Source organism: Cydia fagiglandana, chromosome 11 (genome assembly GCF_963556715.1).
Source record: "Cydia fagiglandana chromosome 11, ilCydFagi1.1, whole genome shotgun sequence".
NCBI lineage: Eukaryota > Metazoa > Arthropoda > Insecta > Lepidoptera > Tortricidae > Cydia > Cydia fagiglandana.
This window is the reverse complement of record NC_085942.1, coordinates 17,910,618-17,937,522: the sequence shown is the minus strand read 5'-3', so window position 1 is coordinate 17,937,522 and position 26,905 is coordinate 17,910,618. Positions and strand designations below refer to the sequence as shown.

General features: G+C 39.5%; 1 protein-coding gene and 1 long non-coding RNA gene across 6 annotated transcripts in view; one reads left to right on the top strand and one right to left on the bottom strand.

Annotated features, from left to right (window-relative positions):
- Window positions 1–26,905, top strand: part of LOC134669117 (tyrosine-protein phosphatase Lar) — a 680,297-nt gene that overhangs the window by 182,770 nt on the left and 470,622 nt on the right. The gene's annotated exons all lie outside the window — the stretch shown is intronic.
- On the bottom strand, window positions 14,645–15,443 carry LOC134669115 (uncharacterized). Its single transcript, XR_010098860.1, has 2 exons — window positions 15,200–15,443; window positions 14,645–15,062 (listed from the first exon to the last, which is right to left on the bottom strand). It is a non-coding gene; the product is annotated as an uncharacterized LOC134669115 (long non-coding RNA).

Below are 26,905 nucleotides of genomic sequence, written 5' to 3'. Positions count from 1 at the left end.
GACTTGATAGAACCTAAAGTAACCTAAGAGCTCGTTATCTGTTGAATAAATTCAGCGTCCGGCTGAAAGGCAAACAATTACCGGTACGGACCGGTACGAACCGGTTAGGAGTGGTATAAAGCGGACAGATTGTATTATTACAATCGCTTACATGGTAAAGCAAAGATGCCAGATAAAAACGGTTCATCATCATCATCTCAGCCATAAGACGTCCCGCCAGCTTTCGCCGACGCCGAGCTCACGGAGATCTGCCTCCACTCTATCTGCCCAACGGTATTTAGGACGACCAACAGAACAGCGCCCAGTTGGTCGACCCAAGTAGGCCCTTTTGGCTGCCCGATCTTCACCCATACTTTCGAGATGGCCAAGCCAGCGGAGAAGATGATAATAAAATTATAGGAAACAAATGAGTCAAGTAACACTGGTTGGCTTATACTCGCCCCCATTCGCGCTAGCTTTACCAACACCCGGCCTTATCTAACGGATCAGAACGACGTGTTTTATTTGGGCCCCTATCAGGCTCAGTCCGATCGGTTCGATATTAATTGATGGGAAGTGAAATTTTGTTGCCTGCTGAATAGGCCTTTCAAGTTTGATGTTTATTGCGATGTTTTTGGATTGAATTGAGTTTTTCGTCATAATTTTTGAGCCACGTCCAACGTGCAGCATGTCCATTCTGTTCTACTTACCGTGGTAAGAAATCTATATAAAGAATTAGGTGGGAAGTCGAAAATCAAGGCTGCCTTCCACTGAGGTGGAGACGAGGGCAAATGAGAGGAATAAAAATATCTACCAGTGGCGGCACGTCCATAAAAGCCGATTCCCACCGGCTTGCCTGTTTTTGGACGTTTGAGCAGAGTTGTAAAGGAAATACCTCTGTAAGCCAAATTAGCCCCGGCTTGCCTATGGATATGTTTGACGCCACGCCACTGATATCTACACACGCTATACCATTAGTTTATTTCTAATCTATGTACGAAATGTTTAAATCCACGATTATTGATCACCAGTCAACAATCGTGGATTTAAACATTTCGTACGTTTGTGTTATATAGATAAAGCAGAAAAAAACGTAATCGTAAAAATGCAAAAGTACGTTTTAGTGATTTTTTTCCGGCCTGGTTCCTTATCATACACAGACAAGAGGTTAAATTAAGTAGATACTGTAAAGGGGGCGGCCTAAACGGGAGGACACCGTGGGCAAGGGAAACACGACGTTGACTTTCTTTTAATATATTTTAGCTAGTTTTACAATAAGATCAACATCTATACTAGGTAGCTGCCTCTGATCGAATGCCGAATGCGCACCGCGTTCTATTTGACAGCGGGCTGATATTCTAAATTTAAATATCATAACTAACCAGCCACAGATTAAAAAGGTTGTAAAGGTTGCAAACCTTTACAATACCTACAAGCTCTACAATAGAGATGTGCCGAATATTCGGTAATTATTCGGTATTCGGCAAAGCGGAAAGGTAAAAAAACACGAGGAGTGCTGATCGCTGAATGAACTAGGTACCTAATTGTTTTCAATCGTTTTAGTCCAACCGAATACTTGGCCGAATATTCGTATTCGGTACGATCTGAACTGTATATTCGTATTCGGCAAAATCCATATTCGGCCCATCTCTACTCTACAACATGTTTACTTATAACAAACTCATTTAATATCAAGTAGCATCGTTCTGAAGCGATGCTCCGCAGCGTTATGGCAAAACGCTCACTAATGTATTTCGACGCAGCACTCCGCTAAACTCATAACCTCTTCTACAGTTTATGCAAATGTAAACTTTGTTTCGTAGAAGCTAAGTCTGTATTTCCCGTTAATCGAGGGTAGAAGATACGAGTTTAGCGAAGTTAGGGGTCGATTTATATCCCAGGCACACTCGTAAATGTCACGACACTCGAGATAGTGTCAAATATCAATTTTGATGCCGCAAAGTGCTCAAACGCTGAAGAAAATGTACCTACGTACTTGTGGTATCGGTTATACCTCGAATTTGTAAAAAAATATTGGCAAATTTAAAAGATGACTCCGTATCTACTCGTACTCGTGTAAATATACTTCGTAATATGTATTATGATTATATATATTCGTAGCAGCAAATGTGTGTCGCCAAAATGATCGTTAGTTTCTATGTTAAAGGGTCATTGCGTCAGTCAGTTCACCGTCCAGTGCCTGTTTCCGTCCACTTGGCGTAGATGCCACAAAGAATTGTGTATAATTTCAAGAATTCTTGAATTATTTTTTATTTGGCTGAGATTCCAGGTCTCCCTTCTTCTCCTGTCTTTACAATCCTGCCTTCCAGGATGTTTAGGAAAAAGTTGTCATGCCGTATAAGGTGTCCTACTTCATATTGCATTTAACAAGCATCGCTTTTCTCCTATCATACTCAGGACCTCTTCATTCGTCTTCCTTTCAGTCCAGCTAATTCTCTCCATGCTCCGCTAACACCACATTTCGAAATAATATAATTACAATATAATTTCAAGAATTCTTGATATTATAAAGAATTATACGCAAATGTCTTTTTTATGATATAGGATTGGAACGAGCAGACGAATCGTCTGATGGTAAGCAATTACCGTCGTCCATGGACGTCTGTACATTCATGCGGCAATTTTAAATCTCAACACTTGTGCGAGGTTGAGCGTTAAGGATACAACCGATAGGTTATAAGTAAGGCTTTATTCTGGCTAATATAACATATCACTCGTGTATATATATAAGGCTACGCTAAGAGAGTGTGAGTGTGGCGTTGCGCGCACACTACACTTGCAACACTAACGGTGGTTCTATCTAACGACGCATGGATACCGTCTAACGGCGTTGAAGTTAGCCGGTTGCGCCGCAAATCATGGTAAGGTGCAATTACTGCAGCCGGTAAATAACGATGTTATTAGCGCATAGTTGGCCGCCATTGTGCGCGGAATTGATGGCAAAAATCTACCAACTTGCTGAGTTATTGTTAGCTTTCGCAGACTTTGCAGTGTCTTTGGGAAGTAATCTATAGTAGTTGTTAAAGTTCTTACGTGTTAGACTTGTTAGGTACATGTCACTGTAATGTAATAACTTAGATAACGGGTAATTTAAAGAAAAACAATTGTTAGTTTCATTTTATTCCGTAGAGTTAAACTACGTTTAAGATGTTAACTGTACAATTTTATCCAAACGCTGTTAATGACTTACTCCCTTATTCATAAACGTTTACTAAAGTTGACAAGCTGATAATAATCGTTTCTCCCTTTCCGACGTATTGGTATAATGGAAAGGGACAAACGATTTTTATCGGCTTGTCAACTTAGTAAACGTTTAAGAATAAGGGGGTTAATAATTATTGTATTATTGTCTAAATATTATACTTGTAATAAACTAAAGATTTCCGAATCGTTTGCTGACTATAAAAAAATAATGCATATGAGCAATTGTAATGAATTATAGCCACACATTTAACACCCGATTTTTAAGATAATCACTAATTTTTGTTACTTTTATCACTTACCGCATCGAAAATTGTTTTGAATTGTCGTTGTTTTTTTGATAACGATTTTTTCACTCTATACAACATAACCGAGGTTTGAACCCACGGTTTTTGATCACCACACACATTATACGATATGTAACAGCTTTACGAATGAAGTGGTAATTATTGTGCAGTGTGCATCGCCTTGAAGAGCGCTCCAATGTATTCTAAAACCGTTCAATCGATATATCGCGGATCGAGCAGGTGCCGGCCACTGGCCACCAACGTCCAACATAGGGCACTTTGCGTGCCGAAACACGTAACTCGTTAGCGTAAGTGGCACTTGAGATTAGAGCGGCACTAATTTATGGGAGCTTTAGAATAATCTAGATTGGCTAATAGGGGTTGCTTCTGCGTTAATTCTTGACAATTTTCTATGTGAAAACTAGATACAATAAAGTTATTCGGCATATAGCCTACAAATCACTTCACAGAGCTTAATGTTGAAAAAAAGAACCTTCAGGTTTCCGTTGATCAAGAAACATTTAACGCTCAGTTTAGGCATCTAAACACAGCCACACCAGTACCTACATTTGGTCTGTGCCTTACTGTAACGCCGCCGCCCTGGCGAGTAAGAGATAAATTATTTATCTGACAGTTACCAAAAAGTATGATGATTTCGTCCCATTTGTTTTCGCTTTTTATTTCTCCCACTACGGCCTTTCCAAGTAGTCGGAAGGTTACATAGTTCCAGTGCGGTCGGTCCTTTTCCTTTAATATCCGTGGATATTTTTGGCACGTTCAAATTTCAAATAACCCTTTTGGTGTTAGTTGTTCTTTGGTGTACTTACACCAGAACTTCCGGGTCCACTTGTGTATTTCAAGCGATACAAACTCTGGAACGTACTCCAAGTATCCACCAAATTGCACACAAACCCTTGAAAGAAACTCAAAGTAACAACATGACACGGAAAACAGTCGAGTAGAGTAACTCTTCTGAACGTACCATCCCTTGCGTAATCATTCAATTTTGAGCTTTGTTTTAAGGGTCACACGATCCTTTTTCATTTGAGGGCCTCCGCGAACAGCGAAGTTATCTTTCTCTTTTACTCCTATTAAGGCGTAATTAGAGTGACAAAGATGTTCGCGGTAGACCTTCTGAGCGATGTGTGTTCAGGAAACCAGTTGTAGTTTAGGTAACTGTTGGCAAACTGTAAGAAATTAACGTAATGTGCGAACGTTGCGTGCACAAGCCGACATTGCAGACCAGTTGTGCGATAATCGTCTTTAAGACCTTGACATAAACTCTTGTTTTACTACCGACGAAAAGTTGTGCTTTTGGAGGATAGGTAGGCGCTTGTGCTTGGCTTCTAAAAGACTACTAAAAGACAAGAGATCGCAATTAAAACAAGGCGGAGGTGATTTTCTTGATTTTCTTTTATTTTTTAATCAAACGCATGGTCTTCAAATTAATCTACAAAATAATTTATTCAGAAGCAATGAGTCGCTTAAATTATTTTCTACTTAGCAAACTATAGAACAAGCACTTTCCTTTATCGGGTTTTGTAGCGCCATAAAAACAACTTTTACAAGAAGCTACATAGTAAACGAAACACTAAGAAGGTATCCGAGGTAGGAGGTATCCGATTTTTCCACTCCACGCCAAATCCATTTTACACCTAACATTTTTTAATACCGACTTTTTATACTAATAAGCCATTTTTTATACCAATAAACCTTTGACACTTATTGCTTCATGCTTGTCGCGTGTTCGTTGCTTATCTTATGGAATTTGCTTGCCTCTTCCAGTAGGCCAAGCACATGATTGGCGCGACAGTATCTCGCCGCGAGATAGACTACCAGTTTTTTCTAACTGACGCCAATCATGTGCTAGCCCGGCAGAAGATTCTAGAAACGCCTAGCCAGCAAATGGATGAATCCTAACGACAGTCGTGGCAATTCGTGATTCCTCGTAACTTCTTTTATCAAGCCTAACCTAATGCATTAGTAATTAGCTGAGTATGAATTTAAGGGAGAAACAATGAATGCAGCAATGCCTGCCGGCATGTGCGCATGTGCATGGACTGCCAAAAAAAAAGCACTAGTGTAAACAGCCCTCAACACACGGAGGATTTTCAGATCAAAATGATGTCATTTTGTAATCATTCGCGCGTGCATTCGCTCGTACTGACGCTAGCGAGACGTAATAGCAAATGATAACAAAATGACAAAATATTGATAGCAAAGTGAGAGTTCTAATTAGCCTCCTGGACAGAGCATCTTCACAAAGCCCAATGGATACCGGACGACTGATAAGCGCCACTAATCCTGGGTTAACCCGTTAAACCGTTAACCCAATGTCAAATTGTACTGCTAACCATGTTAACTCCAACCGCTTTAACCGGTTTAATGGGTTAACCCGGGTTCGTGCGATGCTTCAAGTGGCGCTAAAACGTACATTTTACCAGTTATGCCTCATCCATTGGGGTATATTCGTGTTACCGCGTCATCGACCTTTGCAACAGTGCAATATTGTGCAGCGTTCCGTTGGCGTTCATTTTGTGCATTAGCCACCTTTTAACATTCACGCCAAATTTATGGCACGAAAGTTGGACTGGTGGTGCGCTGGGGGAGCGCCGCTTCTTCAATTTATGGGTTCCGAGCCGCGTTTTGGACGCATCTGCTGGTTACTGTTAATATGTATATCAATACAATATATTCCATTAAACATATTTATTGTGTGATGTATAGGTTCGAATTCCACGTTGGCTAGTGATCACAGTTCATTGTTCAGTTGTTCAGTTCAGACATGTGTTTAAAAAATGTATACATCCGCTGGTTGTTTAAAAAAAAAGGTGATTGCATGCAAATCCAATGCTTTAAGACAATCGTATTCCTACGTACACTCATTAAATGTTTATAAAATTTTACATGTCAACAATGTAAATGCGTGAATACTTTTTGGATCTTGGACCCCCAAATGATCCCGTAAAAGTCTGTAACCAAAACTTAATTTATTAGCTATTCCTACACCAGCTACTGGAAAGCATGGTAAAGCAAACACGCAGCGATGTTCCCTCGGCGCGAACTCCATCCAATCGATACTAATGTTTATGACTGCATTAAATCTAGAATAAGACCGCGGGGACCGTCTAGTCTAGAACATAGTGTTTTAAAGTAGGAAGGCATTGCATAAATTAAAGCGTAGTAGTAGCAAAACTCAACCAGAAGGTCTGGCCAAGTGAAAAAATCAGAACACACAAATTCCATCATCAATTAGTAGAATGAGGCATTACTTTAGTATATCCAGATTCATTAAATCAACAATTATTACTTTACTAATTCGCGAAATAATAACGTGCTAGTTCATCACAATCAGTGTTAACTCAATTTTTTTTATTACAAGCTTTTATTTAGTTTCACCTGACCGTTGTCTGTAATCAAATCTTGCAAGTTAAATTTGATTCACTTCCCGGTTTCCGATTGTGCTGAAATTTTGCATGCATGTATAAATCGGATGACAATATTTGCAATATTATGGTACCATCGAGCTGGTCTGATCATGGAGACAGGAGGTGGCCATAGGAACTCTGTGATGAAACAACGTAACCTAATTGTGTTAGGGATTTTTAGAATTGTCTCGCTGAGTATTAGTTGTCTGTCGTAAGAAAAGTACAGTCAGCGATAAAAGCTTGTACCAAAAATGAAATTTTTGCCTAAAACTTATTTTGCATGTAAGGAAGTAGGTAAGTAATAACCCTTTATTGTACGGAAGAGAGGAATACAGGTACATCAGGGATCCGTTTCTCAAAAGCTTGTAACTTGTAATACACACTTGTATTACAAGTTACAAGCTTTTGATAAACAGGGCACAGGGCTCTTCGAAACATGTCGCGCGAGTGACTAAAAACAAGTGAGTCTAAACCGTAAAACGTGCTGTCCTAAACAACAATACCTTTTTCTTAATTTTCTCCCACAATACATAATGGGAGAGAATTATTATGCATCCACTTACATTTCGAAGTAAATTAGTTGGTACTTAAACTTACTTCGCTGGTTCTTGTAGAATTTCCCCCAGACTTAATTTAGACAAATTCAAAACCAGACTGAGATTTCAGCATATTTACCCGCAAAATTCGCTTTTTATGCTTCTTTTATATCGTCATTCTTAATTCTCTTTTAATTCCTAAAAGTTTTACTCGTATTGCATCTGCAACAGAGTTATCGTTGCAATGTTGCGACAGTAAAAAAACTTGCTACGTTAAGGCCAATCTCGGCAGTAAAGCGGCAAAGCGAACAACGCAATTTATTAAGGAAATGTCAGTGAAATCGCCTGTTTTCCGCTTTTATAACGCTGCTGTTTAAGTCACAATCCGTACCTCTTTAAGATACATATGGAACACAGTACCTGACGGCCCAATTCGAGCAATGGGTATAACATGTCACACCGATACGATACCGATCTATCAGTGTCAAAATTTAAAGTGACATTTCTTTAACCAAAATCGTCACTTTTGACTTTTGACTTGGTTTCGTATCGGTGTGACATCTTATTAGTCTTATTCGATGAGCCGTAACAAAGTACCCACATAGATATACAGTCGTTGAATCCAAAATCAAACAGGGCAATATGATGATGATGATGACGATTTTAAAGGCTGGCGAAACTATATGATGGCTAGCTCTTTTTGCAAAGCTCCGTTCAATTTATTTATATTTAGGTTAGATTGGGCAATCGTGAAAATATACCGCGCGAAAAAAGAATAAACACAATACAAGAACTGACGTGTTGTCACCCTATATTGCCTGGGCTAGACGTCTAGGCATTTCTAATATGCGTAGACCAAACAGCGGGCGTGGTATTTCATAACTCCGGGTATTGTTTAGATTTATATTAGGACATCCACTGGGCTCTGAGCTCTTTCACAGATCGACATCATGACACTACGTTTCTATATTTAAAATGGTTTTCTTCCTAGGTAGCTTCGGAACCTCACACAGAGCATGGCCGGTTTTTTTTAACAACTTAGCTGCTTCCGTTACTGACTGTATACAGGATGGCCAAAAAATAAAATTGCATTCCCGTTGCCAGGGAGGTTTTAGGATTATACTGAGCAACTTTTACTATGAGACCAACCCCGCAATCGTGAAAAAATATTTTGGCTGTTTCATACATTTTGCCTGGTTTTTTTTCATGCGACGATAACATTTTTTTCGCGATTTCGGGGTAGGCCTCATAGTAAATGTTGCTCAGTATAATCCCAAAATCTCCCTGGCAACGTAAATGCACTTATTTTTTGGCCAACGTGTATTTCTTCGGTGATTAGACGCACTAACTTTCATTACACCGTGTCCATAATTCTCCAATCTGTTAAAGACGGATTTTTACCGGAATCTTCGTTTTAATTAAAAGTTAGTGTCGGAGTGTGAATCATATTCATTGTTCCGCGCGTAACGTTCCCCGCGGGGGGCATTATACTACCGTCAGCTTTGTTAACTGACTTTAAACCTTATTGTGAAGTACATAAGATTCATATTTCAAAGAGAATAAGATCCACCGATGGCCAGTTGAAAGTATACACTGTTCATTGACTAGATGTAATCCTTATTGCCAAGGCATAAGGTCGGCCGATGATTAGTGTTGACTGTTGATGTTCGTACCTTCTGTTTTTTCTGAGCTCCTGGTAGTTTGAAATTTTAATTTAACGCTGACTTTAGATCAAAAGTAAATGCCTCCCTAACGTGTATTGTTGCTAGATTTTTTACAATTTTATTTAGCTCTACAAAATACGAATAAAAATTTGTCATGAACACATAAAATCAGGATTTTAACCTCCTGCTTCACAAGCAGGGAGGGTCACTACCGACTAGTAGGCCAATTCGAACGTATTACGCACCAATACATGTAGGTACGAACTAAATACACGATAACTTTGAAATCAGATATCATTCTAATATAAGTGGATTAGAATAGGCCTGTAGGCTAGGAGGCAAAATAAAACCAAGAAAACGTCAAGCCAGTTTCAAGCGTTTATCTAATAATAGACGAACACCCTTATTATGTAAGTCCATATTACCTTGTATTACAAGTCAATTGCTTCCGAAACTACCCAGCTAAAACTTTAACCACATGACATTCCATTTTCCAACCCGAGTCGAAACGAGCAGTTCATTCCGACAAAGGGATGCCGATTGTTGTCAAATGAAGATTCAATTGGGACACAATAAATTAGTTCCCCGAACGGGCCCCGACACAGACCACTTACTGATAGAAGGAGCATAATAATATCGAGGTCGGCAGTGTCGCTACCAAGGCTCGCAAAAAATGCCCGTCATTTTGAAAATATTACCCTGTTAGCTACAACAGAGACTTCCTATAAATACCAACGATTAAGTATATCCCAATGCATGACAAATATAAATAATTTATTGAGAAAAGTGTAGTACATTAGTTGCTCTTAAAGACTAACCCCTTATTCATAACATAAACGCACTACAAACCTCAATTAGCTAATAATCGTTTGTCCTTATCTGTAATTTTGACTTATGTGTTTGTAAGAAAGGGATAAAACATAATTTAACTAAATCAGGCCCGTAAAGTTTTATGAATAAGGGGGTAAGAATTTCGAATGACGTTCGTAGACTGTGAGTCTTAAGGCCCAATGCATAACTAGAACCTTTCATAAACCAAGTAAAGTAGCATATCTTTTGTGTCATTGCTTTCTTCAAGATACTAAATAAAATAATTTGTTCCCTAAGACGTATTGACCCAAATTCTTCAAAACGCAGTCTACGGGAGATAGTCTGAGGTCCGGTCCCTTCATTTGCACAGCAGTCATCGGTATCACGGCGCCATTGTCTAAGGGCCCTCGGTACACTGTCCCTTTATTGTTATTTGGGATATTTGGGACGTTTTGTATTGTAAGTCGATTCCTGGGTTGTAATTTCTCCGTGTCGTACCGAAATGTGAAGGTCGATTTTACGTTAGCCCTCGTTTAACCGAAAATTGCTGAACTGAACTCTATTGCGAAGATATAAGATTCTTCTTCAGTCGGTCCCTCAATACTGAGGATATACTTTTTTTTAATTATTATAAGTGTTAAGAGCTTAATTTTAGAAAATTTAGTATGGAATTTGCGCAATGTTGATGATCGTGATGCATTACTTATTTTTGTCTGTTACCTATTTAAGATTTCGATACAAAATATTTCAATAAAACATTTGCAATTTAGTAGGTAAACACGTCTTATTGTAGACTGTATAGTTTTAAAGGTACTGAAGTTAAAACGTAAGAATGTATCTTACATTATTACTATTGAAAAAGGTCTGTAAATACTTCAAAAAGCTGCAAAAAATTTACAATGGAAATTGACCTGTTTAAATGCCCGTTAAGTTACAACTTGGGATGCCCCCCATAGTTAAGTTGAAAATAACAAAAGCGGGCGGTCCCTTATCTATAAAAGAATACAAGGGGTGAGGGGTGGTAAACTATGCGTCAAACCAGGTGTCTTGATGACACCTTGCCCTATTCGAAACATTAGGTATATGTATTTGTAATGACAAAAGAATGTTGCCCGAAGGTTTTGGGAGAAATCGCTTTTTAGCGATAAGACCGCCTGTTACCTAGTTATATTTCTTTTTCAAATGGTAAGCGCCGATGTGGTTTAGGCTGGAGTATTTATTTCTTATTCTGTGCTTATTTTTACCATAGGCTTATCAATTTTACTTCTTAAGGTCGTGAGAACGAATGTAGGGATAATTTATAGAGATGTAAAGGACAGGAGATAAAGTCAGGAAAAAAAAAAAAACATTTGGATATGTTTTTGTTTATTCCTAATAACGGGTAAAGCGTTTGTCGATGTTCAATTAATGGCTTCCGTGTGGCAGTACATTTCCAACTGTTTTCGCTTTGTTCGTATTGAATATTGGCAATATCACCTGTTGGTATTATATTCGAGCTTTGCACTTGCGAATATCGACCGTGTTGTGTACGACTTTAGGTTAATTTTACAGCGGTACGCAATGTCAGAGATGCATCGTTACTTGGACGTAGTTACGCGTTTACGTTTGAATTGAACCTTTCAAGCCACAATCATCTGTCTAAAATATAAACCTTTAGTAAAAAAAAAAAATATGTATGTAGGTAGTTATATAATTATACCTTGTATGTAGGTAGTTAGTTATACCTTGTATTGACATTCAAGTGCGAAGACAAGTAAAACTTAATCTCATTGACAGAAGCGCATTGAGTGAGTCTGTACGGTTTTTAGGTTATTATCCTTATAAATAAAACTTTCCTTCCTTACGTATACTTGGTGACGGTTTATTAACAACATTAGTTATTTCTAGACTGTAATACATACTCTCCTGGCCTGAGAGTCAATAAAACAGTGATGTCAGGGAATGAGAAGGAGAAGCCGCCGGACCCCGGTGGTGGCAATTCCACGGATTTGACGAACGATTCTGTAGCAATGGATATTGACGCTCAAACAAGGAAAAGAAACGCTAAATCTCTGGAATTGACACCAACCGACTTGTCCCGTGAACCACATGAAAAAAGACCAACACAGGGTGACATCAGCAATGCATCTATTTCCACTTTATATAAACACCCCGACCTTGAAAACGAAACACGTAAGTACGACAGCAAAGATAGTGGCCCATTTATAGTGCATATCTCACGAGTAACTGGGGGCCTAGCCAAAACGCATTTCGAAAAAAGATATCGCTAACGAATCGATAAAAAATGTATGGGAATGACAGGTACCGTAGATGAGTTTGTCGAAAAATATTAACGAATACAAAAATGTTAGCCAAGTTGCAATGTTGTAACGAAACGCAAAACTTTCGTTACTGGAATTCGATATCTGTCATACATTGCCTAGCCGAGTGACACTTTTGACATGCGAAATCGAATCGTTATCGCCTCCTAGGTGTCGATACGTAGCGAGAGCTATCCCCTTGCAGATAACTTATCGAAGCACAAGAAAATGCCGTATAATAGTGTTTGTAAATTAGAATTTGTAGTAAAAAGCATACTTTAACATTATTGTGGGCGGCGAACAACGCGGAAGTCTCGCTTAGACGCAGGCGCCGTCTGAAAAATCGCCTATTGGAACTGCTTAGGAAAGGACTGCCCTTAGCTGGTGGCTGGTGGCTTTATGCTACGGGGTCAGATCAAAGGATAGTGGGCCGTACGCAGCATTTCACCCAAAGGATCCAATGTGACCGAGGCGCTGAATATCTACCTATCTATATTGACAGTGTCATGGAAAAATGGATTATGCACCCACAAATGCAACACGAAACAACGTCCCTGCAAAGGTAAGAGTGAGCCAATAACTTATCCCCACATACCTAATAAGTATATAAAATATGTAATTGATGCTAAAATAACTTCTTATGTGTTCCTGTTACGTCTTCAAATATAAACCGATGAATGGTGTAGATTAAATTTGGTACCCATATGCACACAGGCAAGCACTTGTTTCTCAATAGGAAAGTGAATTGATTGTGTAAAGGCAAAGGTATATAGGTAAAGGCTTTACAAATATAGATAAAGACTCGGGAACAAATGTTCTTCACACAAATAAATGCCCTTCCCGGGAAGCAAAACCATAACCTTCATAGGCAAGGTCACTAACGACTAGCAATATTGTAGTGTCATCCCATTTTCTTAAATTGATTTGAAAGAGACGAGACTACAGTGTTGCTACTTTTTGATTTCTACAATTTCTTGTCGAACTGTACAGTAAGCTCAAGAAGACTTGTGTTGTGGGTACTTAGGGTACTTAGATAACTATATATAGATGGTCAAACCAATTTGTCACTCAGTAAGAACCAGGAAAACTATACTCATACTTTTGGGTGCTAGTACTAGTATATGACAAAGCTAGTATGATTCTCTCTGTCTTTGTTTGAAATGAGACAGTCCTTTGACAAACTATACTTAAATACATAGACAACACCCATGACTCAGGTACAAAATATCTGTGCTCATTACACAAACAAATTTCCTTACCGGGGATTCAAACTCAGGATTAATATCAGATTAACCGGCAGGGTCACTAGTCACTACCCACTAGGCCAGACCGGCTGTTGTTATGCATATAAATTATCAACCATATTAATGAAACTTTTCATATTATGAAACATATTGTATATGACTTCTTTTGGCAGGCGCAGGTACAGTCAGCTGCAGAGAAATGGTACCACTCCTGCATACAAACTTCTATGTAGCGGTGGTACCTTTTCTCTGCAGCTGACTGTACCTACACACTATATAAAAATATATGTACTTACACAAAACATTTAGTTTTTTTTTGTCATATGACTGGTAGAGAATAGATAAATATTATAACCAAATGTTACAGAGTTTTTTGAAAAACTAAGCATTCATTTTGTTTCAGGTGACTTGGATATTCATTGCAGCCTTGACATATTTATGGTGCTCCAAAGCCAGGGTCAAGGGAAGAAACTATGACACATGTACAACCACAAAAATATATTGAGTGTTGTTTTACTATTTTAAAACACTACATAATATATGTGCAAACAAGAAAAGAATGCTTGGCTACTGATTTTATGCTGCCGGCAAAAAATACCTGCTGTATCTTTCATTAATAGATTTCCAATAAAATAAATTAACTTTTAACCCAATCATTGTTTCATTCATTTATTTATGGTGGTTACCACCTTAACCTTTGGTATGCTTAGGAGCAGATCTGCTCCCATGTACTTACCTATATTCAACTTTAAAAAATGCATTAATTTTGACGACCGGTCTGACCTAGTGGGTAGTGACCCTGCCTGCTAAGCCGATGGTCCTAGGTTCGAATCCCAGTAAGGGCATTTATTTGTGTGGTGAACACTAATATTTGTTCCTGAGTCATGGGTGTTTTCTATGTATATAAGTATGTATTTATCTATATAAGTATGTGTCGTTGCCTAGCACCCATAGTACAAGCTTTGCTTAGTTTGGGGCTAGGTTGATCTGTGTAAGATGTCCCCAATATTTATTTATTTATTTTATTTTATTTAATTATGATTGATATATAAATTACAAATTGTTGACAGGAGCATACAAAAGGTTAAATATGAATAGCCAGTAGCTTAGCGGGTGAGATTCCCTTCCCAAATTTCCATTCAAAGCAAAGATGGTAGGTAATTAAAAAATAATATTAAGTAATAATATGATTTATTGGTTTTGGTTTCACAGGCAGCTTTTATCTTATCTAATGCATAACATCTATGTATTCAATGTTCGCTTGACTTTTGTTAATTTCGAAAATGTTTGAAGTCTATGAAGTAAATGAGTTCACTGAGGTTACACTGATTCGGGCAAACCTGTTCACAATTTCACTTCACGGTTTGAATCATTACTAACACTTAAAGTATTGTCTCTTCTGGTCAAGTAAGCCAGCAGTGCACGTCCTTAGCACTGGTAACTGCCATGAAGGCGTCATTGCAGCGGCAGCTTTGACTGTTCGTGCCAACTTGGCGAGGACTTCTCAGCGTGGAAGAAGAGCCCGCGGAGCCCGCTCTTGCCCGCTCTGGCTGCGCCGCCGCCTTGATTGGGGCTGCGGTGACGACGGCTGTCTGAAATTGTTAAACTTAGGTCAAAATTATATGCAATTAACAACGCACTCTTCAACTATTACACTATATAGAGTTATTTTATCACGAAATTGTAATTAACTAAGTTAAACAAATGCCAAAATATTTCATTTGCTTACCGATAAAACAATTATTTTCTCCAAAATTAGATTCGCTGTTCACTTGACACTCTTGACAGCTGACGTTTCTTGACAGTTTTGAACGAGAACCACAGACTAAAATTAATTTTTATCGACTTGGCCCGTCGAATATGCGATAACTAAAAAGATTGCCTCTTGGCTAGGTTATTATAAACATTATCGACCAGTCGCTCGCGAACGTAGAGATCGAATCGATACGGAGCGAATGTAATTTGGCTACGGGCCCTGAATCTCCTAATGCGGGGTCCTCTCTCCAACCCATCAGAATAGGACAAATTTTCGCAAAGGACAGTGTTCCGGACATCAAAAAAGATGGCATCAAGTCTCTTGGTCGTAATCGCGTTGCGGTCGAATGCAAATCGGCAGATGCTGCCAATAAGCTAACTGAAAACCCCTGTTTAGCTCGCAATAACTTAACAGCGTCGATCCCGTCATACCACGTGTCCCGCATGGGTCTTGTTCGCGGAGTCCCAGTAGAATGGTCAATGGAGGAGTTCGTCTCGGCTACTGATTTAAAAGAGGGAACTGGCAAAATTCTAAAAGCTCGCCGCCTTCAGCGCAAGGTCCTCAAAGAAGGCAGTCCACCATCATGGGTCCCGACCCAATCTGTGGTTGTCACAGTCGAAGGACAAAATTTGCCTTCTAAGATTTATGCATTCTACACATCACTAAATGTGGAAGTATATGTGCTGCCAACTATTCAGTGCCGGAAATGCCTGCGATTTGGTCACATCCAAACACAATGCAGATCTGACGCGCGATGCTACAAATGTGCCAAAAAACACCCCGGTGACACCTGCAACATTGCTCCGGAACATATTTCCTGCCTTTTCTGCACAGGTCGCCACCTTGCCACAGATAAAAACTGCCCAGAATTTGGTAGACAAAAGGCGATTAAACTGTTAATGTCAGAGCAAAATATTTCTTATCAGGAGGCTGCGGCACGTACTCCTACCGTTCGGAAAACATACTCTGATGTTACAAACACCATGTTCAGCCCTGTAGCTACAGAAGCCCCTCGTCACTCTCTCTCTTCCGATTTGGCTCCCTCTGGTTCACAAGCCGTACCGATTGCTTCTCAATCCCGCCGCCAGACTATATACCGACCCGTTCGACCAAGGACTCCTCTGTCCCCCGGTTATGACCGCGTTGCACATCAAAATATAATTTCTACTCCCTCTTCTCAACTGCCAAATGGACACGCTCTTTCGCTTCCCCCCTTTGATACCGAGCCCTCTAATGACAATAGTGTGTCACTTATGTTAGCTCTAATGCAGAACTGGGTCGCCATGATTAGCGACTGTATACCGAACAACGTTGCCCATCATCTTGCTGCCATCAGAAAAGAACTAGCTTCAATCAAAGGTCCCTATGGCCAATATCCTACAGTGGAATAGTCGTAGTGTAAATCAAAAAAAATCTGATTTAATCAATTTAATCAACGAGCACTCTGTGACGGTTGCGGCAATTTCGGAGACATGGCTGAGACCCGGATCTCGTTTTAAGATCTCTGGGTTCTCATGCCTCCGAGATGACCGCAATGACGGTCGTGCAGGTAGTGCATTACTGATTAATAGGAAATATCCCTTCACACAAATTCATCTTCCCCCCCACTCCCATGAAATTAACGCTGTCGCCGCTAACGTCATGGGAATAAATATTATATCTGTTTACATTCCTCATCCAAATTTAAATCTAATTCCTGATCTCTCTACTCTCTTTTTTTCTGTCCCTCATCCCCTTCTGATTCTAGGCGATTTTAACTGCCATAACACCTCTTGGGGTTCTTCACACAGTGATACTTTCTCCTCATTTCTCATTGACCTGTTCGATGATATCAATGTAATAATAATTAATGATGGTACTCCCACTCACCGAGTATACCCTGGTCAAAACCCCAAGTCGGTCTTAGATCTGTCTGCTTGCTCTCCTAACCTTTCTAGCCTGCTCTCCTATCAAGTTCTCAATCAATCTTTCGGAAGTGATCACTTTCCTATAATAATTTCTAAGCCATCTTCAGTATCTCCTCTTCCATCTCCGGAACCTCTTTTAAAATATAAGCTTGATAAGGCTGATTGGCCCAATTACTCAGCTCAAGTTGAAGATAAATTAAAAATATTAGATAGTGTAATTAGTCCCCTTGAAAGGTATTCTTTGTTTAAATCTATAATTCTAGAAGCAGCTGATAATCATATTCCTAAGAAAAAACCTTCTAGTTCTAAATTACCATCCCCACCTTGGTGGAATTCGGACTGTACTGCAGCAGTTAAGGAGAGAGACGATGCAGAACGGAGGTATAATTTGACCGGACTCACTGCAGATTATACTTCTTTTAAAAAAATCTCTGCCCAAACCAAACGCCTTCTTAACAAGACAAAAAAGAAGGGATGGAAAGGATTTTGCGAAAGCCTTAACCCCAGAACCCCATCTTCACTGGTTTGGAGAAATATCAAAAAATTTCGAGGATCTTTTAAATCCGATCCCTCATCATCTTGCGATCCTTCTACTTGGCTGGAAGAATTTGCAAACAAACTGGCCCCTCCATCTGTCCCAGAAGAGAGGTGCATAAATCCAGTTTCCCCTTCACATCTAGTTCCATTAGACAACCCCTTTTCTATCTCAGAACTTGACATGGTTCTAACCGGTCTCCGTAACAGCTCACCTGGAGAAGATGGAATTCCGTATTGCTTCATCCAAAAATTGAGCCCCCCTTCCATAAACCACCTTCTAAAACTCTTCAATTTGTTCTTCATGTCCGGCAAAGTCCCTGAGGATTGGAAGTCCCAAGTAGTAATCCCAATCTTGAAGCCAGGCAAAGATCCTCGCCAAGCATCTTCCTACCGCCCTATCGCATTATCTGCAACGATAGGAAAGATTTTTGAACACTTGGTGAAGAACAGAGTGGAATGGTTGGTTGAGAGTAAAGGAATTCTAGCTAATACCCAATTTGGATTCCGTAAGGGAAGAAGTACCTTGGACAGCTTAACCATTTTAACTTCTGATATTAGACTGGCCCTCTCTAAGAAGCAGCAACTTGTTGGGTGCTTCCTAGATATCTCATCTGCTTACGACAATGTGCAACTCCCTCTGCTCAGAGCAAAACTGCTACAGCTGAGCATACCTGCGAGAATTGTACAAATTGTCTGCAGGTTGTTCATGGGAAGAACCATTAAAATTAGAACTGGGAATACCTTCTACCCACCTTTAACAGTATGGCAAGGCCTCCCCCAAGGCTCTGTTCTCAGCCCTCTTTTATATAACCTTTATACATTTGATGTTGAGCAATCTGTCCTCCCCTTTTGCAACATCCTGCAATATGCCGATGACTTGGTTGTCTATACCGCAGTTCACAATTTAGATGAAGCGTCTTCTAGATTGAATGAGGCCTTGGTGTACCTCAAAGACTGGTTGGATGAGCATGGTCTTTCACTTTCACCCTCCAAATGTTGCACAGTCACTTTTACCCGCCGCCATACCATCCCTAATATTATTCTTCAATATGAAGACCAGATTATTCCCAACAGCAGCAGTGTAAAATTTCTGGGTGTTATTTTCGACTCCAAAATGACTGGCGTTCCACATTTAAAACATGTCATTGACAAGTGTGAAAAAGGCATTAATGTGCTCCGATCCCTTTCTGGGGTCTGGTGGGGTGCTCATCCGTACTGCCAGAAACTTGTTTACAATGCCTTAATTCATAGCCAAATGGACTATGGTACATTTGTTCTAGAACCATGCAATAAAGTAGCTCTCAAGAAGTTAGATGCTATCCAAGCCAAATGTCTTCGGATAATCCTTGGTGCCATGAGATCCTCACCAAAGAATGGCATGCAGGTTGAGTGTGTGGATCCTCCTCTTTGTCTCCGCAGGCAACTCCTTGCAGACCGATATGTTTTGAGGGCATGTTCATTATCCAGCCACCCCCTCATTCCTCGCTTACAGGCTCTCTCATCTTTGGTATCTGTAAATGCATATTGGACTCATAAACAAACACCAAGATTTATTAACAGCTTCAGAAAAATTGAAAACCTTCCTTCCTCACTTTATAGCACCAACAAGAATCCAATATTTGAATTTGAATATAATTGTTTAACTTTCCGCCCAAATGTAATTTTAGATTTTAATATCAATAAAAATGATCTAGGAGCTAATATTAAATTAAACAAAGAATTAGAAAAATGGCCAGATTTCTTACCAATCTACACAGATGCATCAAAATTGAACCCCAATAGCTGTGTAGGAGCAGCAATCTGGATCCCTAGATACCGCATTCTTTTATCTTATAAATGCCCTTCACAGTCCTCCGTCTTCACTGGGGAATCAATCGCCTTAATGGAAGCAGTTGCATACGTCGAGTCTCACAAAATCCCCAAAGTTATCATTTTCTCTGATGCCAAAAGCTGCCTCCAAGCCGTATCTGGTAACCAGCTCAAAATGAAAATGATTTCCCCTTTCATCCTGAAACTTAAACAATTACTATACAGATGTGAAGAAATAGGCTTACAGGTAACATTAATATGGATTCCGGGTCACTGTGGGATTAACGGCAATGAGGATGCCGACATGTGGGCTAAGCAGGCCACTCTCAATGGATCGGAGACTCACAACATGGTTCTCGCATCTGACTTAATGATTAAAGCTCGCCGTGACTTAAGGGACGATTGGCAACAATTATGGGATTCCTCTAGACGACATGTAGGAAAACACTACGGAAATATACAGCCAATTATACCTCATAAACCATGGTTCTTCCGTTTTCGCTCTGCATGTAAATGGGCCACGTCTACACTTTGCCGGCTTCGTTTGGGTCACGTCTGCACTCCTGTATTCCTTGCAAAAATTAGGGTGCGGGATAGCTCTTTATGCGAGTGCGGTCTTGACGAAGGAACGACGGAACACATTTTCTTTTCTTGCAACAGACTTAACCACTCTTTATATGATATCTTACCGAAAAATATTCCGCGGCCTATCAATTTTCAAACGCTTCTGGTTCTCATGGATCCTCCCATCACTGGAATTATTCTTAAACACATTCAAGAAAATAATATCAAACTTTAACGGCTTTACTTTCTCTACTCTTTCTATAATACTTGTCATCTTATATCTATTGTCCATTTCTTATTTTTCTCCTTATGTTGGCATGCTACCTAACTGTCAAAACTATCGCCTTTCCCGCTCTTTTTCTAATAAACTGTACATATGTCATGTGTTGTCTGTGATGTCCATAACAATAAATGTTTTTGTTTTAGGTTCCCAGCACAATTCCTATCACCAAATCAAAATTATTCACCGAACATTCTTAACGTGCGTGGTACGTCTTAAAACGTCGTCATTGGCAAAATCCCTCCTGCCAATACACACAAGAGGGGAAAGCCATAAAAAAAAAAAAAACTTAATCTTCAAGTCGATGTCGATAAAAAATGATGATGTATCGCAATCGCAACACCTTGTATCAAATCAAGTGATTTATTAATAGCCAGAATGACTCGAGTCAATACGGTAAGTCTATATTTCGAAACGCGACGATCGGTTGTCATTGTTATTCACACCTTAATATGTAGTTTTTGTAGTCATACACAATAAATCACAATAATTGGGTCCTCCGAGATTATCCCTGTTTGCATTTAGACCACGTCGCGTTTTAATTAATATTGGTAATTGCCATTTATTGTCATTTGCTATATTGGGATTGCGAATTTATTGCAAACAACGTAATACGCTTAATAAACGTGTCACGCTTATGAATTCTAAAATGTTTAACAAGTGTTATTTAAACTATTGTAGCGGGACTTTCGCGTACACTAAAACACCTTTATAATTCTATTAAATTATGTTATATTGGAATGGTTAATTTATTGCAAACAATGGAATACGCTTAATAAACGTGTCACGCTTATGAATTCTAGTGGTTTAACAAGTGTTATTGAGCCCCCCCCCCCCCCCACATCTGGCGTCTTTCGAGCGTCGGCGTCTGTCGGCGTCGTTCCAGCGCTATGGAAAATTACGTCGCTGCGCAGCTGCGTCGACGCTGCGTCGACGTCGGCCATAGAATTGTAGACGCCGACGCTCGAAAGACGCCAGATGTGGGAGGGCCCTTAAATTACCTATTTTAGCGGGACTTTCGCGTACACTAAAACACCTTTTTTATTCTGTTAAATTAATTTCAAAAGGCCAATCTTTTACAATTCCAAGCACACCTTATTATCATAAAATATTATCTCAATCTCGTAAAGCGCCGGAAAGCTAGGTCCCAGATATGGTCTAGACTAAAACTAACTAAAAGTCTGTACAAAGTTTTTGCAAGGGCATCCGTGACCTGAGTAGGCGATAAGCATAAAATGCCTACTTGAATCGTGTAGACTTTTGTATTTCAAAGTTTATTTTTATTGTAGGTTATTTTATACTAGTAAGTTTTCGTTCGTTTGTCACGTCCAAATCCCTGCAGCCATTTTGGTGTGATGACCGTTAGGACAATTTAGCGTCTTGAGAGCTTAAATTTTATCTTAGCTCTTTTGTGCGCTTCAAAGAGTTAAGTAAGAAACATCAAAACTTTCACATATGAATAAGATTTGCACAAAACCACATACAAAACACTAGAATCCACCCACACACTCGTAATTCACGTTAAACACAATGAAAAGCGCAATTTACAGCATTAACTTTAAGTCTGCCATTGTTAGGAAAAAGACACCGAACTAGTATCCCACAAAGCCTTAAGAGGCTATCACACTGATCTCCGCTCTGCACGCTTTAGTGTGTGTGTGTGAGACCAAGACAGGACTCTCATGGACGTAGGTATAGTAGGTAGGTTAGTACGGGATTTTGAAGATTTGGGATTTTTGCTTGCTCAAGGGTCCGACAACGCATAAGTGGCTCTCCAGTTGCTTAAGTCCATTGATGACGATGACGGCTTCTCGCGGCTCAAAAAATACTTCTATATGTATGTAATTACCTAAGAATTATTCGGTTTTTATAATTTTCGCATACCTACCATTTATAGGTACACATGTTGTTGATAGTATTAAGCATGTCTCTTTCTCTTTTGGTGTGTGGAAGCTCGTCACCACGTGCACATTTCTCGCTTATTTGGGCGCGACTACACAGAAATTGTACAATTAGTACAATTTAAGCACTTCAGTTTTGGAACGCCTATAACGTATTGAGTAATAGTATCATTGGCAGTTCCCAACCAATGTGAAGACCGCCTTAGGGGTAAGCTGGGCGCTGTTTGCACAGAAGGCAATAATGGACCGTGTCACCTTACATTTGAATAGGCAAACTTGAGGCTAGGTGGTGGGATAAAGGATTATACTGTATGAAAACCACGTTTGACAGCTTGGTCTCTATTTGATTTAGATTCGTATTAGGATTTAATCTTGATACCACAGTTAATGATGCCCGGTATTTGCGAAATTTCACCTAAAGCGATGGATTTCAGTTCATAATGAAACGAAACGCAGACTAGAGTAGTAGAGTCGATAGAACTGCAGTGAATGTGAATACTTGTATCAAATTATGAATAGATTTACCGGTACAAAGGTTTAATTTTGCTCTGGGAAACATTGAAACAATTAATGGAATTCTGAAATCAGATCAGCCTAATCACGAGTTTCTATCTGCCAAATACATCGAACGAGCGAACATATTGCTACTGTTTCACGTCATTCACTTACGAGCATTGAAAACAGGTAAATTTTTATATAATGATCTCCTTATAAAGTGCCTCGTATTTTTGCTCTTTAGTTTTCAATTAGGAATTTTTTAGTACGTTGCGTTGATATGGTTCTTGCTCTTTTATAGAACCATTTTACTCTAGCAAAATAAGGTACCTATAAATATCAAAGTACCTACCTAAGTACATAATAGTAAAGGGGTCATACTTTTAAACACAACTTTTGTTTATTTGGCAATTTTCAGGTTATTTGTACTCGGAATATCGAGATGTCTCGGTCCTTATCGGAGAAAAACACTGTCCCAAAATTTCTACAAATTTTTCGTTTCTTCTATTACATTACCGTCATACAAAGTCTATGAACAAACTTCTCTTCTTCCTCGCGTTGTCCCGGCATTTTTGCCACGGCTCGGCTCATCGGAGCCTGGGGTTCGCTTGGCAAATAAGTACAACTAACTACAACAAAGTCTATGAACAATGGTTAATAAAATGGCCTTAATACCTATAGGCAATATTATAAATAAATAACTGGGAATAACGAATCAACCTTCCCGGAATAGAGCCTGCATCGAGCGTCCTATTATTGGACGCTGGACGCTTCATTCTCAATTGAATACTAGATTTCAGCGCCATTTTGAACGGCGCAGTACGCTAGCGCATTTAAAAAATTTAAAAATAATATCTGACTAGCGGCTCAGTTCGGGAAATGAATAAGAGATGCACTAGATATGAAATAGTAAAGATATGTGACGTTCCACGGCAAAATGTACCTTATGGCGGCTGGCGCCGCGATTCGGGAAATTAATCAGATTCACTAGATATGAAATATGTAGTAAAGTTATGTGACGTTCCACGACAAAAGGTACCTTATGGCGGCTGGCGCTTACGTCGCATAGCGCCGCAATAATATTGGAGCGACGTTAATAATCGTAAGCCAACCGCCATAAGGTACCTTTATCCGTGGGACGTCACATATCTTTACTATATCGTATCTAGTTAATCTCTAATTCACTTTCCGAATCGCGCCGTAGTTCCTCTATTTCGTTATTTTCGTCGCAAAGCTAGTCCAGGCGCCGAGTCAATTTTTTTACGGAACGGAACATATAAGCTTTTTTTAATCATAATAGGCCGATTTACGTACAAAACTACATAACTCACAGGCCAATTTAACTTACACTGATTTAAGAATGACGTCTAACTACTTAATGTGATTCAGTTATCGTGCATCGGTGTAGTTTTTATGATAGAATGAATAACGGCCCAATCCGAACAATGATTCTAAGATATCACCTCGGTACGATAACGATCTGATCTGTCGGTGTCAAAAGTGATAGGTATTTAATATCACGTGACATCACACGCGTACCGCAGTGATATCTTAGAAGAATTGTTCGAATACGGCCGTATGACTCGCTTTATCAATGTAATTCAGTTTGAAGTCACTTCATATTGTTATACGAATTTATGTCTAATATTTAATATTCTATTTAAGCACGACTAGAACTTTTTATGATACCGAAATAAATCTAGATCTCAAATTCAAGTTAGAATTTCAGCTGAAAGTAAATTCCTCCATTCATTCCCTTCCCTATTAATACAAGAGCATTATAGCCTTAGTAATACAAAGAAACTTAAGCCCTTCTTTACTGCCTTTTACGTTGACTACGAACGTACTACAGACTAAACATTACGTCCTCTGACTATTTTCTGCAATCTGCCACCCACATATCCTATCTCCTTATACCAGCCCTTTAAAGTTCATTTTCGTTTGAACTGGATGTAAAATTAATTTTGCCCGATCGATAATATGTTTAATTTCAATCGCGTAACCCGGGCGTGATATCCATTTTACATTCGCTCTTAGGTCACGAATAAAGTCAACCAATATAGAGGTCGTCGAATACTGGTCTTCACAGTTTGGTGACCGTCGAGAACAGATAGTCTGGTGGTTATTTCGGGTCCAGCTGGCTGCAGTGGGAATCAATGTCAAGCCTAATTGGGATCGCGACGACGGAGACATTTTTGTTTCACGATCGATACCCGCTAAAATCCGAGTGCGACGAATGTTGGGATAATTAAAATATTCGCTCATTTTGATTTGATGTATTTAAATTCACTTTCTATTACCAAAATATGAGATCTCATAATACTGATCTCTGTAACAAGGTACGAAGTGGCACATAATAGTTATTTACGATACAATTACCTATTCGCACGTTTTACAGCACGTGTGGCCCTTTAAATTTTCGACGTAGTTACATAATGTGCTTATTATAGCACAGTGTCTCGTAATGGAGCACTAGATGTACTGTAAAACAAATAACTTGATCGTGCAGTGATTTTTTGGGATTTCTTCTTTACCGGTCCCGCATTACGATTGTGACCTCTTGGTTTTCCAGTTCCTGTGATTTGTTACCATCGGTTACGATCTCCCGTAGCCCTCACAGCTTGATAAAATTTGCCTCAGGTGGCCAGTGTGGTGTCTTTGCGACGGCTTAGTCTTAAACAGTGAGCAGGAAGAATGAAATCTTAACCAACTCAACATTTTGTTTTCCTTATTTTACGTTCAGGACCTACAATTCAAGTAAAGTACTGTATTGAGATACGCAACATGTTAAAACGACTGTTGGAATTGTCAGATTTTTCCGGGATTTTAAAAGCAGAGACAGATTCTAAAGGAAATGCAACAACATTTAGACGCAATCAGAGCTGTAAAAAGTAATGGCCGCGCTTTACAGAGAGTACTGACGGCGATGGTGTATTGCCATAGCTTCCGAGCGGAGCGAGTCGATCGTTTTCAAACGGTGTAACTGTGATGTCGAGATCCGTGATAAATGCGAGTAATCGAGAGCGTGTTTATGTTTCCTTTCTATAAACTGTTGTGTTTATTAAATCAGGCATACAGGTCTACATCTAGATAATTATAAAAATAACACAAATTTCGACGAGAAAAAGGCAATACACCGTCAAGGCAATACTTCGTCTGCTCCGGGACACACCGGGTATCGGCAAGTCGCCTCGAAACTAGAACGTGGACCAGGAGAACTAGGTAGACCAGGAGGCCTATTCAGATCCTCATTTCTTGTTATGATGTCCTTGGTGAAAGCTAGCCGATACTGGTTAGTTTGAGTGTTAACTCGCCTCTCGCCTGGCGCTGGGCGAAGTTGAAAGCATATTCAGGATATCCTCAAACGGCCAATAGACATTTGAATATCAGCTGAATCTACCGTTACCGGGAACTTTTTAAAAGTATAAAGTGCTTTCCGGCATGTCTTTGTCTGGTTTCAGGGTTCCGCTGTGCTTTCTTAGCCAACAAGAAACCTTCATATTACCTACTAGGCAACAAAATGCCCATACTGCCGTGCCGAGTGGCCGAGTTGTTTAGGTGTTACCACGAATGCAGTAGACGCTGGATTGATCCTAGCCATGCCCTGTGCCTCGGTATTTTTTTTCTTTTGTGATGCCTATTTCAGTATGAGAAAGCTTAATAATTTAGCCAAGTCCTTTCGTCTGACTATCCGTCCGCGACTTAGCTGTGGCCATTTGTGCTAAAAAGCATCTTTAATGAGAAAACTTTATAATTTGGCCTAGTCCATTCGTCTGACTGTCCGTCCGCGGCTTCGCAGTGGCTATTAGTGCTAAAAAGCATCTAATTTAAGCCAGAGCCAATATAGAACAACACACACATACAACAGATAGCAATGAAACTGTCCGTATAAAATATCTGCACACATAAAACGCCCCTCGAGTGAAGACGTACAAGAAAGATTCACTAAAAGAAACCAGCAAGCAAAGTGAACATGACGATTAATCTAATTATCATGTTCGTTTGTCTTAATGCCCAAACGAAGGTAAAAACAGAGCGAAGATTGATGACTGGAACACGCAGATAAAGATGTTCTAACAACAATACATTGGTGGACCTTATCTCGTTGCAGTAAGGTTTAGGATTGGTCAGGTAGTTTTGCCCGCAGTGGTTGTATGAGAGAATTTGCAGCTTTGGTGCGATAATG